Below are 13,242 nucleotides of genomic sequence, written 5' to 3'. Positions count from 1 at the left end.
TAATATCCACTTATAAGTGAGCACATGCCACTTACTTACTTTCTAAAATAAAATGTACTCTCTGGGTCTGGGTTACTTTCCATATTCTAGTTCTCAACCTATGGGTCTCAACCCCTCTGGGGGTCAGCTGATCTCCTCCCAGGGGTCACATATCAGACATTTTCCTTATGATTCACAACAGTAGCAGAGTCACAGTTATGAAATAGCAATGAAAATAATTCTTTGGCTGCAGGTCGCCACAACGTGAGGAACTGTGCTAAAGGGTTACGGCATTAGGAAGGTCGAGGACCACTGCCAAGTGATCAAGAGATTCAGGAGACAGGTCGTGGACAAGACGTATGAAGCGTATAGTGTTGTATGGCCATCTTTTCCCTACAGGTAGGGGGAGCGTGCAGTAAGCTGTACAGTATGGCAATAGTAACCAGCAGACGCAGCCGATTATCACCACACACGGTGAATCCTCCACAGGTGATGCTTTTAGAGGCCCAGAGCATAGTAGGTCTATTCATGCTGGCAACACCAGTCATGTGAGTGATGCAGTATGCCAACACCTGGTCTGTATCTCGGGCAAGAGGGATGCTCCCACTCTTTATTACCTTGCAAGCCACTACCATACATGCAGTCTGTGTTCACTGAGGTGCCACTGTGTAGACGTGACTAATTTACACTGACATCTAGGGCTGAGGATGGAGTAGAACATCCATCTAAGCACAGCAGACCCACGTGTCAGATGACCGCAGAGACAAGAAGCCCCAGAGTCCATAGACATTTTTAGACATTTTTGTTCCTTCCCTCCTTCCCTTCTCCTTCTCCTTCTCCTTCTCCTTCTCCTTCTCCTTCTCCTTCTCCTTCTCCTTCTCCTTCTCCTTCTCCTTCTCCTTCTCCTCCTCCTCCTTCTCTTTTTTTTTTTTTTTTTTTTTTCGGAGCTGGGGACCGAACCCAGGGCCTTGCGCTTCCTAGGTAAGCGCTCTACCACTGAGCTAAATCCCCAGCCCCACCTCCTCCTTCTCCTCCTCCTCCTTCTCCTCCTCCTCCTCCTCCTTCTCCTCCTCCTCCTTCTCCTCCTCCCCTCTTCCTCCTCCTCCTCCTCTTCCTCCTCCTCCTCCTTCTCCTCCTCCTCTTTCTTCTTTTTTGAAGTGGGGGTTTCTCTGTGTAGTCCTTTCTGGAGCTCACTTTGTGACCAGTCAAGCCTCAAACCCAGAGATCCTCCTGCTTCTGTCTCCCAAGTGTTGGGGTTAATGGTGCGCACCATGATGCCTGACTGGACTTATTTTTAATTTAAAGAAGTTTGGCATGGTGCTGGGCCAGGTAAGTGCTCGCCCACAGGACTCGATCTACAGTCCTGTGAGGATCTTCTGTTTTATTTTGTTTTTGAAGACAGATTTTGTAATCCAGCCCTGGCTGGTCTCAAACTTGTGGCGATATTCTTGTCTCAGCCTCTTGAGTGTGTGTGTGTGTGTGTGTGTGTGTGCGTGTGTGTGTGTGTGTCCCTGATATGTGTGGAGGTATGCATGCATGTGAATGTATGTTCATGTGGAAGACGTTGGTGGGAATCAGCCTTGATTACTCTACCATTTTATTCAATGAGGAGGGTCTTTCAATCAAACCCACTGCTCACTGCCACTGTGCCTGGTCCAGTGCTCACTGCCAGCTTGCTAGGCAGCTTGCTCTGGGAATCCTGTCCCCGTCTTCTGAGGCTGGGATTGCAGGTGCTCTGCCACACACACCTGGCATTTCTGTGGGTTCTAGGGGATCCGACCTCAGTCCTCACGCTTGCATGGCAAGTTGTTTAAACATTGAGCCATCCCCACACTTTCTTGAAGATCTTTTTAATTGATTAGAATTGTTCTCTTTGTAGAACCAGTCCTGGCACTGTAATCCAGGACTTGGGAGGTAGAGGTAGAGGTCAAGGTCACTCTTGGTCACCGTGTGGGTTCGAGATCAGCCTGGATGCTGCGGTGTGAAGGATCTCATCTCCTGCCACAGAGACGGTTGCTTAGCTGATGTTTATTCTCCATTCCTGATGGCGAGGGATGGAACCAGCCTAGATATCAACAAGGAGGCAGAGGCAGGCAGATCTCGGCGAGTTTGAGAGCTCAGAGCCTGGTCTGAGTGAGCTCAGGATAGCCAGGGCTACAGAGAAAAACCTGTCTAGAGAAGCCAGAAACTCAAAACAAACAAAACAAAGGAGGAGGAGGAGGAGGAGGAAGAGGAGGAGGAGGAGGAGGAGGAAGGGGAGGGGGAGGAGGAGGAGGAAGAGGAGGAGGAGGAGGAAGAGGAGGAGGAGGAAAAAGAAAGAAAGAAGCAAACAAAAGAAAAACCCCAAACCAAAAAACTGAGAGTGAGAGGACTGGGCATGGCGGCGGAGCTTATATTTAATCTCAGCACTTGGGAGGCCAAAGCAAGTAGCTAGCTATAAGTTCAAGGCCAGCCTGGTCTACCTAGAAAACTTCAGATCAGGGGTTGGGGATTTAGTTCAGTGGTAGAGCGCTTGCCTAGAAAGTGCAAGGCCCTGGGTTCGGTCCTCAGCTCCGGAAAAAAAGAAAGAAAGAAAAAAAACAAAACTTCAGATCAGCCAAGGATACACAGTGATACATTGTCTCAAAACAAGACAAATGATAAATAATATGTATGTTAAATTTCAAAATTAAAAATTAAAAACAAAAACCCCAGAAAAACCGCTATCAGTCTGCTTAAGAAGATTTACCTAGCCCTCTGGGCTGAGGGCGGGCTCTGCAGATGAGCACTCCACCGTCATGCTCTAAGTTCCAGCTTCAGTCCCATCACAAGCCCCAATTTAACTCTCCAGAGAACCAGAATGCAGATTTGTATCTTCTGTACATCAATAGCCAATTAGAGCCTGCCCAAGGTGTTGTTCTTTGGCCTAGTGCTCTTGTTTGAATATGAGGGTCCTCTCTTTCATTTTATTTATTTTTTAATTTTATTTTTACTGGATATTTTATGTATTTAAATTTCAAATGTTATCCCTTTCCCCCCTTTCCCATCCCCCACTCCCACCTCAATGCCCTGGCGTTCCCATACACTGGGGAAACGAGCCTTCACAGGACATGTGATCTGGTTCTGTTGTCTACACCGAGTGAGAACATTTAGGGCCTGCAGAACGAGATGTGTGTGTGTGTGTGTGTGTGTGTGTGTGTGTGTGTGTGTGTGTGTGTGTGGTGGTAACTACCATCTAGGGGACTTCTCCTATTGATACCTCTTTCATTTTATAAGGAAACGAAACCAACTGGCTTTACAATGAGGAAATCGTTTGGTAGAGGATGCGGCTCGCCTGCTCCTCGAACTGTGCTTTTCTCTCACATGTGTACAGATTCAGTTAACACGTACAATTCCTGAGACAGGGTCTCACTATCGAGCCCCAGCTGGCCCCAGCCTCAACCTCCCCAGTGTGTGGGATCGCAGATTTTACTATACCCCAGATTTTAATTATTTATTGATTGATTGATTGACTGATTGATTGATTTGGTAAGTATGGGGATGCCAAGAGCTATTCCCCCCTGCTCTCCTTTCTTTGGTGCCTTTCTCCTAAACCTTATCTCTCACAGTGGAGCTGCATAGCTAGGAAAGAGACCCAGGGTATACCTTGTTGGACGCATGTAGCCTGGCAACGCCTCTCAGGCGAGCACAGAGATGGGAAAAGGCAAGCACGTTGTGGTAAACATTCGAAAGGGACGCTTTCAATCATTTCTGTGAGCCAGATCCGCTCACTCAGGCTGCTACTTTGCCGCAAGCTGCCCTCTCCTGGCTGTCCCCCTTTTAGCGGCCCTCTCCATGAGGTCCCCTAGGTGGTAGTTACGATGCCACACACACACACACACACACACACACACACACACACACACACACACACATCTCGTTCTGTAGGCCCTGAATGTTCTCACTCTGTGCGGGCAACAAAACCAGATCCGCAAGCTCCAGCTGCCTTTCAGCCATTTCTTTCACACACTGTCCTCTTTAGCCCAGTAGAACCAAAGTTCCAGAAACTTGTAATTTAGAAATTAGATTTATATATTAAATACTCAGTCCACAACTCATCCACACAATAAATTCACTGCCAATCGATAAAGATATAAACTGCTTACCTAGACAAGATAAAATTGATCTAGCTCACCTAAATCTGAACCATCCTTCTCTGTAGATCCATCTTGAGCTCTTGGTTCTCCTCCTCCTCTCTCCTTCCTAGATGTTTTCTCCGCCTACCCTTCCTTCTCATCCAATGATAGACTTAGTCTTATCCTAGACCTGCCTTGCTGCATAATGACATCATCCTACATAAGCAGAGGAAGATAAGCTCCCATTCATCCCAGAGTCATCGGATCACGGTCCCTGCAAAGGGATGGTAGGGACCATCTCTCTCCCTGCACCAGATGAGGTCCTTTTCAGTGACGGGCTTCACTAGTCCTGAAGCACAAAAGCCAAATTTACCTTAACATTCCGTATGTGACATATACGTGAGCTACATGGTTTTAATCTGAATCCTTGAGACAGTGCAGATAACCCCACCTGGGATTATGTATATGCACACTCCAGGCCTGGTTAGGGAATAGACATTGGGGCCCTGCTCTTGGTGGTGACTTGGTGTAGATGGGTCATTATTTATGAGCTGCCAACCTCTTTTCCTGGATGCTGACCTCTACCTATTCTTGGACAAATGCTAGGGGCATTGCAGTCATCTTCAGCATAGAGGGTAGAGGTGAGCCATGCCATGCCTGACTAGGGCGCTGAGAACAGGAGCTCATTACAACAGCTCCTTTCAGTAGGAGTGCACGGGACAAGCCTGTAGTGAGTGAGTGACCTTGGCCACCTTGTTTCAGCCATAGGACACTGCGGTAAGAGTCTCATTTACCCAGATGGAGAAACTGAAGTTATCCGAGGGTAAAGCACTTGCCTGTGGTTACACGGTGGGGACTAGAGGAAGCAGCTGTTTGGATCCAGAGCTGGCCTCTTCGAAGGCTATGCTGATAATATGTTAGGAATGTTTTGGGTTCCAAAGAAAGAGACCACCATTTCAGGGGAAGTGTCTGGACAAGGCAAACTTTACTCTTGACCCAGTTAAAAGGATGTGCTAGGAAGGGCAAGTTCCTGAGGTTACAAGAAGCATGGTTGGTTTTCATATGAACTTAGGTGGGCCCTTTCCCTTTTCCCTATTGTCTGGGGTCCCAGCTCAGCTCATAGTTTTATTTTTTTTTCTTTTTCTTTTTTTTCGGAGCTGGGGACCGAACCCAGGGCCTTGTGCTTCCTAGGCAAGCGCTCTACCACTGAGCTAAATCCCCATCCCCAAGTTCATAGTTTTAATTTAACTGGCCAGTCTGAAAAGAACTGGTACACAGGACAAGAAGGAAGGGAGAAAGGGTCACAGCTCCAGGCCATCAAATTCCTGGAATTCAGCAGTGGGCCTTTGTATATAAATAAAGGTTTTACAAGGTTAAGACATTTATATAGATGTCTTACAAGGTGTGTGTGTGTGTGTGTGTGTGTGTGTGTGTGTGTGTGAACATGAATATTTAAATTCATTGTCCGAAACACAAATTTCATAGTATTTGATAGGAAAGACTCTAATTTGATGTTTCTCACAATGGTGATGGTGGTGGCGGCAGCTTTTTCGTTTCTGGGAGTTACTCTGAGGGGAAAAAAAACCATAACACTGTCCTGTCTGGTGAATTCTGAACCCATGGTCAAATGCATATCAATGAAAAGGTGCTGATCTGGGACCCAGCCACACCGGGGAGTATGTTCTACCTATCTGCTGTGGAACGGAAGCCATGTCCTAAGCTTTGATGTGCTCATCTGTAAACTGGGCCTCACTTCCTTTCCCTTTGAATTTCATCACGAGAAGTTAAGGAGATACGGTGTTGGTCAGAGTTCTCAAGAGCCTCGAGAAGAGCAGAACTGCTAGAATGAGTCGCTCACAGGCTGTGGTCCAGCTAATGAAAGGAGGAACATGAAGAAAAGTCCAACTCGACAAAAAGAACTCGAAAGCAGTTCTCTGGATTTAATGGTTTCAGGGTATCGGAAATTACATATCACGGTAAAGCTAAAAGCTCAGTGTCCCACTCCAAACAACCAGATTTAGTAACTAATTAGCAACAAATGCAAGTGTGCAGATAACGTAAGTGGCAGGTCTAGCAAGGACTGACAGGTGTTAATTATGGGGTCTGAGATGGCTCGGGTGGCAAAGTGGCTGATGCACAGGATGAGGCCTGAACTTGGTCCCCGGCACCCAGGTAGAAGTTAGGTTTGGTGGGACCCTTCTCAAGTCCTAGCTCTGGTGAAGAGCAGAGGCAGATGACCCTGAAGTTTGCTGGCCTATCAGCAGTAGGCAGTCTCTATGTTCATGAGAGACTCTGCTACAAAAAGCAAGGGGAGTTGTGCTGTTCTGTGCCTTTAATCCAGGCCCTAGGGAGGCAGAGGCAGATGGATCTATAATCTACATAGTGAAATCCAGGACGGGCAGGGCTACATAGAGAGACCGCCTCTCTCTCTCTCTCTCTCTCTCTCTCTCTCTCTCTCTCTCTCTCTCTCTCAGATTTATTTCTTATATATAGGTACACTGTCGCTGTCTTCAGACACACCAGAAGAGATCCCATTACAGATGATTGTGAGCCACCATGTGGTTGCTGGGAAATGAATCCAGGACCTCTGGAAGAGCAGTCAGTGCTCTTAACCACTGAGCCATCTCTCCAGCCCAAGAGACTGTTTCTCAATAAACAAAATAAACAAATGAAGAACAGTTGAGGAAGTCATTTAGCATTGATCTCTGGCTTCCATATAGGATACACACATACACTCATACATACATACGTACATACATACACACATATTTACACACACACTCACATACATTCACACACACAACACATACTCTCATACATTCACATACACATACACACGCTTTCTCTTTCACACACACACACATACACACATGCATATACACATGCACACATACACTTCTTTTAAGTTAATTGTGAATGGAAACTAGAAATATCTTAATTTGCTGTGGGGGCTTGGCCTAACATTCCCAGAATTTTTGTTTTTGATTTGTGTCTCTTCATTTTCCCCCTCTGTGTGTGTGAAGGGAAGGATCTGGGGCAAGAGAGGATGTTCAGAGACAGCTGGCAGGAGGTTAGGCCCCTGTGACAGAGACCTGAACCAGGAATGTGACCTAGGACAGAGAGCAACAGCCCAGAGCCTTTAATCAGAGGGATGGGCTTGGAGCGTCATTTCCTCTCTGTCCTTGAGAAGAGATTAGGGTTTTCTGTCATTGTTACAGTTAGTACTTAAAAACTCAATGTATGTATACATGTGAGTGTATGTGCATGTGTATATGCATATGTGTGTGCTTATGTATGTGCATATCCGTGGGAGTATGTATGTGAGTGTGAGTGTGCATATTTGTGTGTTAATGTGCATGTGTGTGAGTGCATGTGTATGCATGTATATGTGAGTGTGTGTTTGTGCATATGTATGTGCATGTGTGTGTGTGAGCGAGTGTGAGTGTATGTCCCATACACATGATTACCCACAAAGTCAGAATTGATTGTCAGATCCCTCCAAGCTCCAGTCAACAGGCGGCTATGAGCCAGATGATAAAGGACCTGCAGAAGGACCGCAGGGACTCTTAACTGCTGCCCCATCTTTCCATCTCCTCACTTTCCCTTTTAAAGCAAGTAGCTTAATTGTACAGATGTGTGGGGCCCAGTGTGTTATTTTCATGTGTACAGTGTGCAATGGACAGGTCAGGGAAAGTAACAAGTCCCCTCCATACAATCCTTTCCAAAACTCCTTTTCAAAACATTTTTTTAAAAATTATTTTGCTTGTGTGCTTAAATACATGTATGTGTGAGTATGTGCACATGGATATGGAAGCTGGACCCTGATGTCAGGTGTCTTCCTTAATTGCCCGATAGCTTTTAAAATGGTTAATTCTTTTTTTCAAAGGGTTATTTATCTTTCTAGCCCCTCTTGCCTTAGGTTTTTTGAGACAGGGTCTCTTGCTGCGCTTGGAGCTCTCTAAGTTGGTTAGACTGGCAGCCTGGATGTACCAGAACCTTTCCCATGCCTGTCTCCCCAGGGCTGTAGTTATAAGTATGTGCCATTGGATTTTCTTCTTTTTTTAAAAAAAATATTTTTTTATACAAGCACACTGTAGCTGTTTTCAGACACACCAGAAGAGGGCATCAGATCTCATTACAGATGGTTGTGAGCCACCATGTGGTTGCTGGGGTTTGAACTCAGGACCTCTGGAGGAGCAGTCAGTGCTCTTAACAATTGAGCAATCTCTCTAGCCCACCACTAGGAGATCAAGCTCAGCTCTCGTGCTTATACGGTAAATAGTTGATTGACTCTCCCAAGTGTCTTAAGCTCTTGGTTCTAAAGAGATTTCGGCATGTGCATGCATATTCATATACATTTCCCCAAACTCTTTCATTGCTTTGATAGATCACATATATCAACATAATAATCATGAGTATGTAAATATTTATAAATATTGCTGACTCCAATTTTGTAATTCATCCTTGGTCTAACACTCTACTCATACATGACTTTCAACTTCTTCCCAATACATATGGGAAGGGTTTTCCAACTCTGAGGTATACTGTGTAATTCTGCTTCCATTCTCAAACTGACCTTGGCTTCTTCTCCCGGGGAGACTCTCCTTTAAGATCCTGGAGTCAACATACCTACGTGGGGGTAGGTTCTAAGCAAAAGCTGCAGTGACTCTCAGGTTTCCCTGTAATTGGAAGCTGGGACAGGAGGCTTGGCTCTGAGGAATTGGCTTTGTCTTTGTCAGTCCAAATGTTTCCAAAATATATCAATTGCCTTATACCTTCCCGATCAGTGTCCTGTTCTTAGCAAAGGAACTTGCTGAGGTTAAATGGGAACCTCTGTCCCTGTTCTGTAACCCACACAATTATATTTAGGATCATAGCAAGAGTCGGCCTATCCTGTGGCCACACAGATAAGAGCTTCTTTGAATTTTACTACATTTGTACCTTGAGATGGGAAATTAATACTTCATGCTTGTTCTTTCTCTCTCTCTTTCTCTCTCTCTCTTTCTTTCTTTTTTCTTTGTTTCTTTTTTCTTTCTTTGTTTCTTTTTTCTCTTTTGCTCTTCAGAGCAGTCAGAACAGCCATCTCATTGTACAATCTTTGTAATCACCATTGTTGCCATAACAACCACCTTTAGCAGCAAGAGCCCCCAAGCCTTGTCTTTACCCACCTCTCACACCACCACCAGGGCTACTTGGAGTAATCCTACTGCTGGTGAACGGCATGGGTTACTAACATTCTTGTATCCCCTGTGCAGTTAGAAGAGTAACTCAGTCAGACTTCTTTGTCAATAAATTGTTTCCCAAGGTCATTCCTGGTATCAGGCTGGGTCCTGTGCAGAACCAGAATCTATCTCAGAGTGGTTGGAAGCAATTTGATGCTACACAGATGTGGTCAAGATCAAAAAAGCAACCAGTCTTTTGCAGGGATGAGGCTTACAAAGGACCACAAACCAGACTGTTTAAGTAGAAGACTCACTGTCTCTCAGTTCTGTGTGTGGAAGTCTAGAATCAAGTGTCACTGGGGTTGGTAGCTTCTTAGGATGCTGCAGGCTCTCTCTGAGCTCCTGCATACTGCAACGACATTTCTCTATCAGCACATGCTATTCTCTGCTTGTCTGCCCCAACTTCCTCCTTTCATCAGGATCCTACTCACTCTACTAACATCTACCTTAATAACCTTTAATAACCTCATCTGACGAATTACATCTGCATGGATTCTATTTCCAAGTAAGTCACAGTCTGGGGTTCTGGGGGACGGTTAAAACTCCAACCTAGACATTTCGAGGGGTACAATCCAACCCATGATAACACCATGAAGGGTTGCTTAGCACCCAGAGATGGCTGACAGGAGGATGTTGTGTGAGCCTGTGCTATGCTTTCTTCACCATTCCCCCTGGATCTTCTCTCTTGTTCTGGGTTTGGAAGGCCAAGCTTCACAGAGTGTCCCTTGAGTGTTTCTGCCTTCTATTGGCTCCTCTCTGACAAAGGCGGTGGTGAAAGGCAAAGGCAGGAGCCTCAGAGATGGGAGGACAGATAAGCCAGAGGAGCTTCTCTGTGCTCCCTGCGAGTAAAGTAAAAAATATTTTAAATCAGGTGTGGCTCTGTGGGTTTGATCATGTGAGTGCAGGCCAGTAGAGGCTGTTGGATCTCTAGAGCTGTCTGAGTGCTGGGAACCAGACTGCAGGAACAGTAGTCCTGCTTCTAACCACCGAGCCAACTTTCCAGCCTCCACTTCTTAACATGTGATGGGGAAACACTTAATAGTTACGACGTAAGTGACTGTAGATGGGTCAGGAAATTTTAGATCCACCAAGAACCGGTGATATTCACTGGATGTGTGTAGCAGGTCCGGTCTGTTTTTGCTGCTATCACAGAATATCACAGAGTGAATAATTTATAAAGAATAGAAATGTGCCTCACAGTTCTGGAGGCCAAGGTATCCAGGAGCCTGTAGGCTTGACTTTGTGGCAAACCCATGTGTATTTTTTTCTAAGCTCTAGTCTAGTAAAAGGTGTTCTCTAGAGCTTTCTCAGCCCATTTCTCCAGCACCTGAACATTCAATTTGTGCATCCCCGTGTCCTCAGCCCACTTCAATTTTCCCATCTGTGAATCTTTAGGGCAGGTGTATAACAGTTTGCACCATGGTTAAAATATCCCTTCCTTCAGGGAAGCTCCTTAAGCAGGAAGGTAAACAAATAGCTTCAGGAAGTCCCTGAAACTGTTTAGAGTCACTAGCTGCTCCCCCACTGCCCCCCACCTCTTCCTGCTAGAGTAACAATAAAAGCCAAGAGTCCCTTTCAGATGCAATAGAGCAAGGCTGCAAAGAAAACTCTTTTTTTTTTTTTTTTTTTTTTGTTCTTTTTTTTTCGGAGCTGGGGACCGAACCCAGGGCCTTGCGCTTCCTAGGTAAGCGCTCTACCACTGAGCTAAATCCCCAGCCCCAAAGAAAACTCTTAAGACAGAACCCATGCCTGGAAGAAGCAGAAACCAGCCCATCTGCCTGGAAGAGGGTTAGACCAACTGAGGTCCCTAGAAAGAATACTCTCCTGCCCTCAGGCTGTGTACTGTGCTTCTGGTTCCCTATACTGTCACCTATACTGGGGTGATGTCTTTGAGTCATTTCTGGTCTTGTAAGTAACCCCAAGAAAACTCATTGGTTCACCAAGTTGGACTTTGGTGGCATCCACACTTTGATCTGTCATGGGATTGGTATCTGGGATGAGTGGACGGGTGTGTTATATCTTCCCAGGAAAAGTCTTGTTACACAAAAGCACTAATTTCCAATCTACCTCTGTGGTTCTAGCCTGCAGTGTTTCTGAGACCGAAGGGCGCCTGTGAATGTTTTGTGAAGGATTCTTTTCCAGCCATCCATCCCCTGACTCTGGTGTGGCTCTGTGCCTTCGATGGCTTAGAGACTTCCTCTGTTTTTTTCAGAAGATGGTTGTCTGTGGCTGGCCAGTATACCATTTTTACTCTCTCTCTCTCTCTCTCTCTCTCTCTCTCTCTCTCTCTCTCTCACACACACACACACACACACACACACACACACACACACACACACTCTTTTTCTTTCTCTCTTTGGTCTGCAGAGAAATGGGTTTGTTCTATGGTGACATTTGTGTAGCTCTAAAACTTGCTTGTTTTCCCCACCACTTCCTCCCCCACTCCCCTCTGACTAACTTTGCTTTCTACAGGGCTCCTGTCTGTTGGATCTGACCAGAGTTCCTGGTCCTCCCCGGGGACAGTTTCTACTTTCTAGTCCTGTCCTACTTAACAACCACATTTTGTCCTTTTGTCAAAACCCATGGACTAAGGAAACCTTTCCCCTCCCTTTGGCTAAGATATTGGATCTAACTGCCTCCCCACAGAGAACACTTGGATCCCTTTCCCTCGTCCTTTTCTTTCTTTTTTCTTTTTTCTTTTTTCTTTTTTTTTTTTTTGGTTCTTTTTTTCAGAGCTGGGGACCGAACCCAGGGCCTTGCGCTTCCTAGGCAAGTGCTCTACCACTGAGCTAAATCCCCAACCCCTCCCTCGTCCTTTTCAAGGTCTACTAACACAGCTAACACATATCTCTGTCTACTACAGCCTAGAAGGAATATTTATTTAAAACCCCGAGTCCACATGCCCCACAGCTTCTTCTTGTTACTATTACCTGGTCCCTATGTTCTAGTGTTTTTTTTTTTTTAAATTTCTGTGGAGATGACCCACAGGGGTGAGTCTCACAGTGGTACCTGCTAGCTGCTAGCTCCTATGCCTCTGAGGGACATTCAGTGTTCAGTGTGGTCTGCTGCTTGCCTCAGGTTCCTATGTCTCTACCTCTCCTATAGCTCAGTTGGATCCTTACAAAAGCGTGGGGAAATATCCTGTAAGAGAAATAGTGAGAAATAGTAAGTGGGGACTGTCAAAATGATTGCTGCCAAGCCTAATGACCTGAGTTTGGATCCCCCAGGGTCCGCGTAAATGGAGGCCAAGAACTGACTCCTGAAAGTTGTCTTCTGCCAAAACTGTCTCTCTTGACCACCCCTCCCCCACCAAAAAATGTAATAAAGAATAAATGTAAATGCTTGAATTGACAGAAAGCAATTTCTCTGACCCTGTCCTCACTGTATACATGGACTACAATATGTAGCATTCTGTATGCACGGTTATTATATGTTCATTAAAGAAACAAAAAGAGCGCAGTATTTTTTAAAAACCCAGATACAATGGTCTCCAATTTTCAGCGTTAGCTTTTGGTTATTTGAAACTCGAACACACTCGAATTTACTAGCTTTTGTTATTTGAAACTCGAGTTTACTGGCGTGCATTGTGCTCTCCAAGGTTAACATTCTGGGTTGGGCAACCTACTACAGTTTGGATAACAAGAGGTCTTTTCCCCCTAGATCCTTCCTCTAGCTATTAAACCAGGAGCGTGGAGACTACTCGCGCAGTTACTCGCTTCCTCCCGGGAAGGAGGGGATTCGAGACTCGGCGCGTCCCGGAACGGAGGGAGGAGACCTGGCAGGGGCTTAGATTTCCTCCCGCCACTCCGGAACCCTGGCGGGGAGCCGCAGGGACTAGGAAACCAGGGAGGCGCCAAGGGAGCCTCAGGGAGGGCGGAGGGCGTGGTTTCAGGGGTAGGCGGGACCGCTGCTGGTGGGCGAGGCCTAACTGGGGCGGGGCCACGGCG

At 45.9% G+C, this 13,242-nt stretch overlaps 1 long non-coding RNA gene across 2 annotated transcripts in view; it reads right to left on the bottom strand.

The window, feature by feature from the left end:
* Positions 1 to 4,215, bottom strand: part of LOC148003699 (uncharacterized) — a 31,634-nt gene extending 27,419 nt beyond the window's left edge. Inside the window, exon 1 of one of the 2 annotated variants that reach the window (XR_015629488.1) lies at positions 4,133 to 4,215. This is a non-coding gene — a long non-coding RNA (uncharacterized LOC148003699). The remainder of the gene's footprint in view (positions 1 to 4,132) is intronic. The other variant, XR_015629487.1, reaches the window with a different exon arrangement.
* Between the last annotated feature and the right edge of the window lie 9,027 nt (positions 4,216 to 13,242).

This window comes from Rattus norvegicus, chromosome 9, assembly GCF_021556685.1.
Source record: "Rattus norvegicus strain SHRSP/BbbUtx chromosome 9, alternate assembly SHRSP_T2T, whole genome shotgun sequence".
Taxonomy (NCBI): domain Eukaryota; kingdom Metazoa; phylum Chordata; class Mammalia; order Rodentia; family Muridae; genus Rattus; species Rattus norvegicus.
Note: the sequence above shows the minus strand (reverse complement) of the source record. Positions and strands in the feature narration are given on the sequence as shown.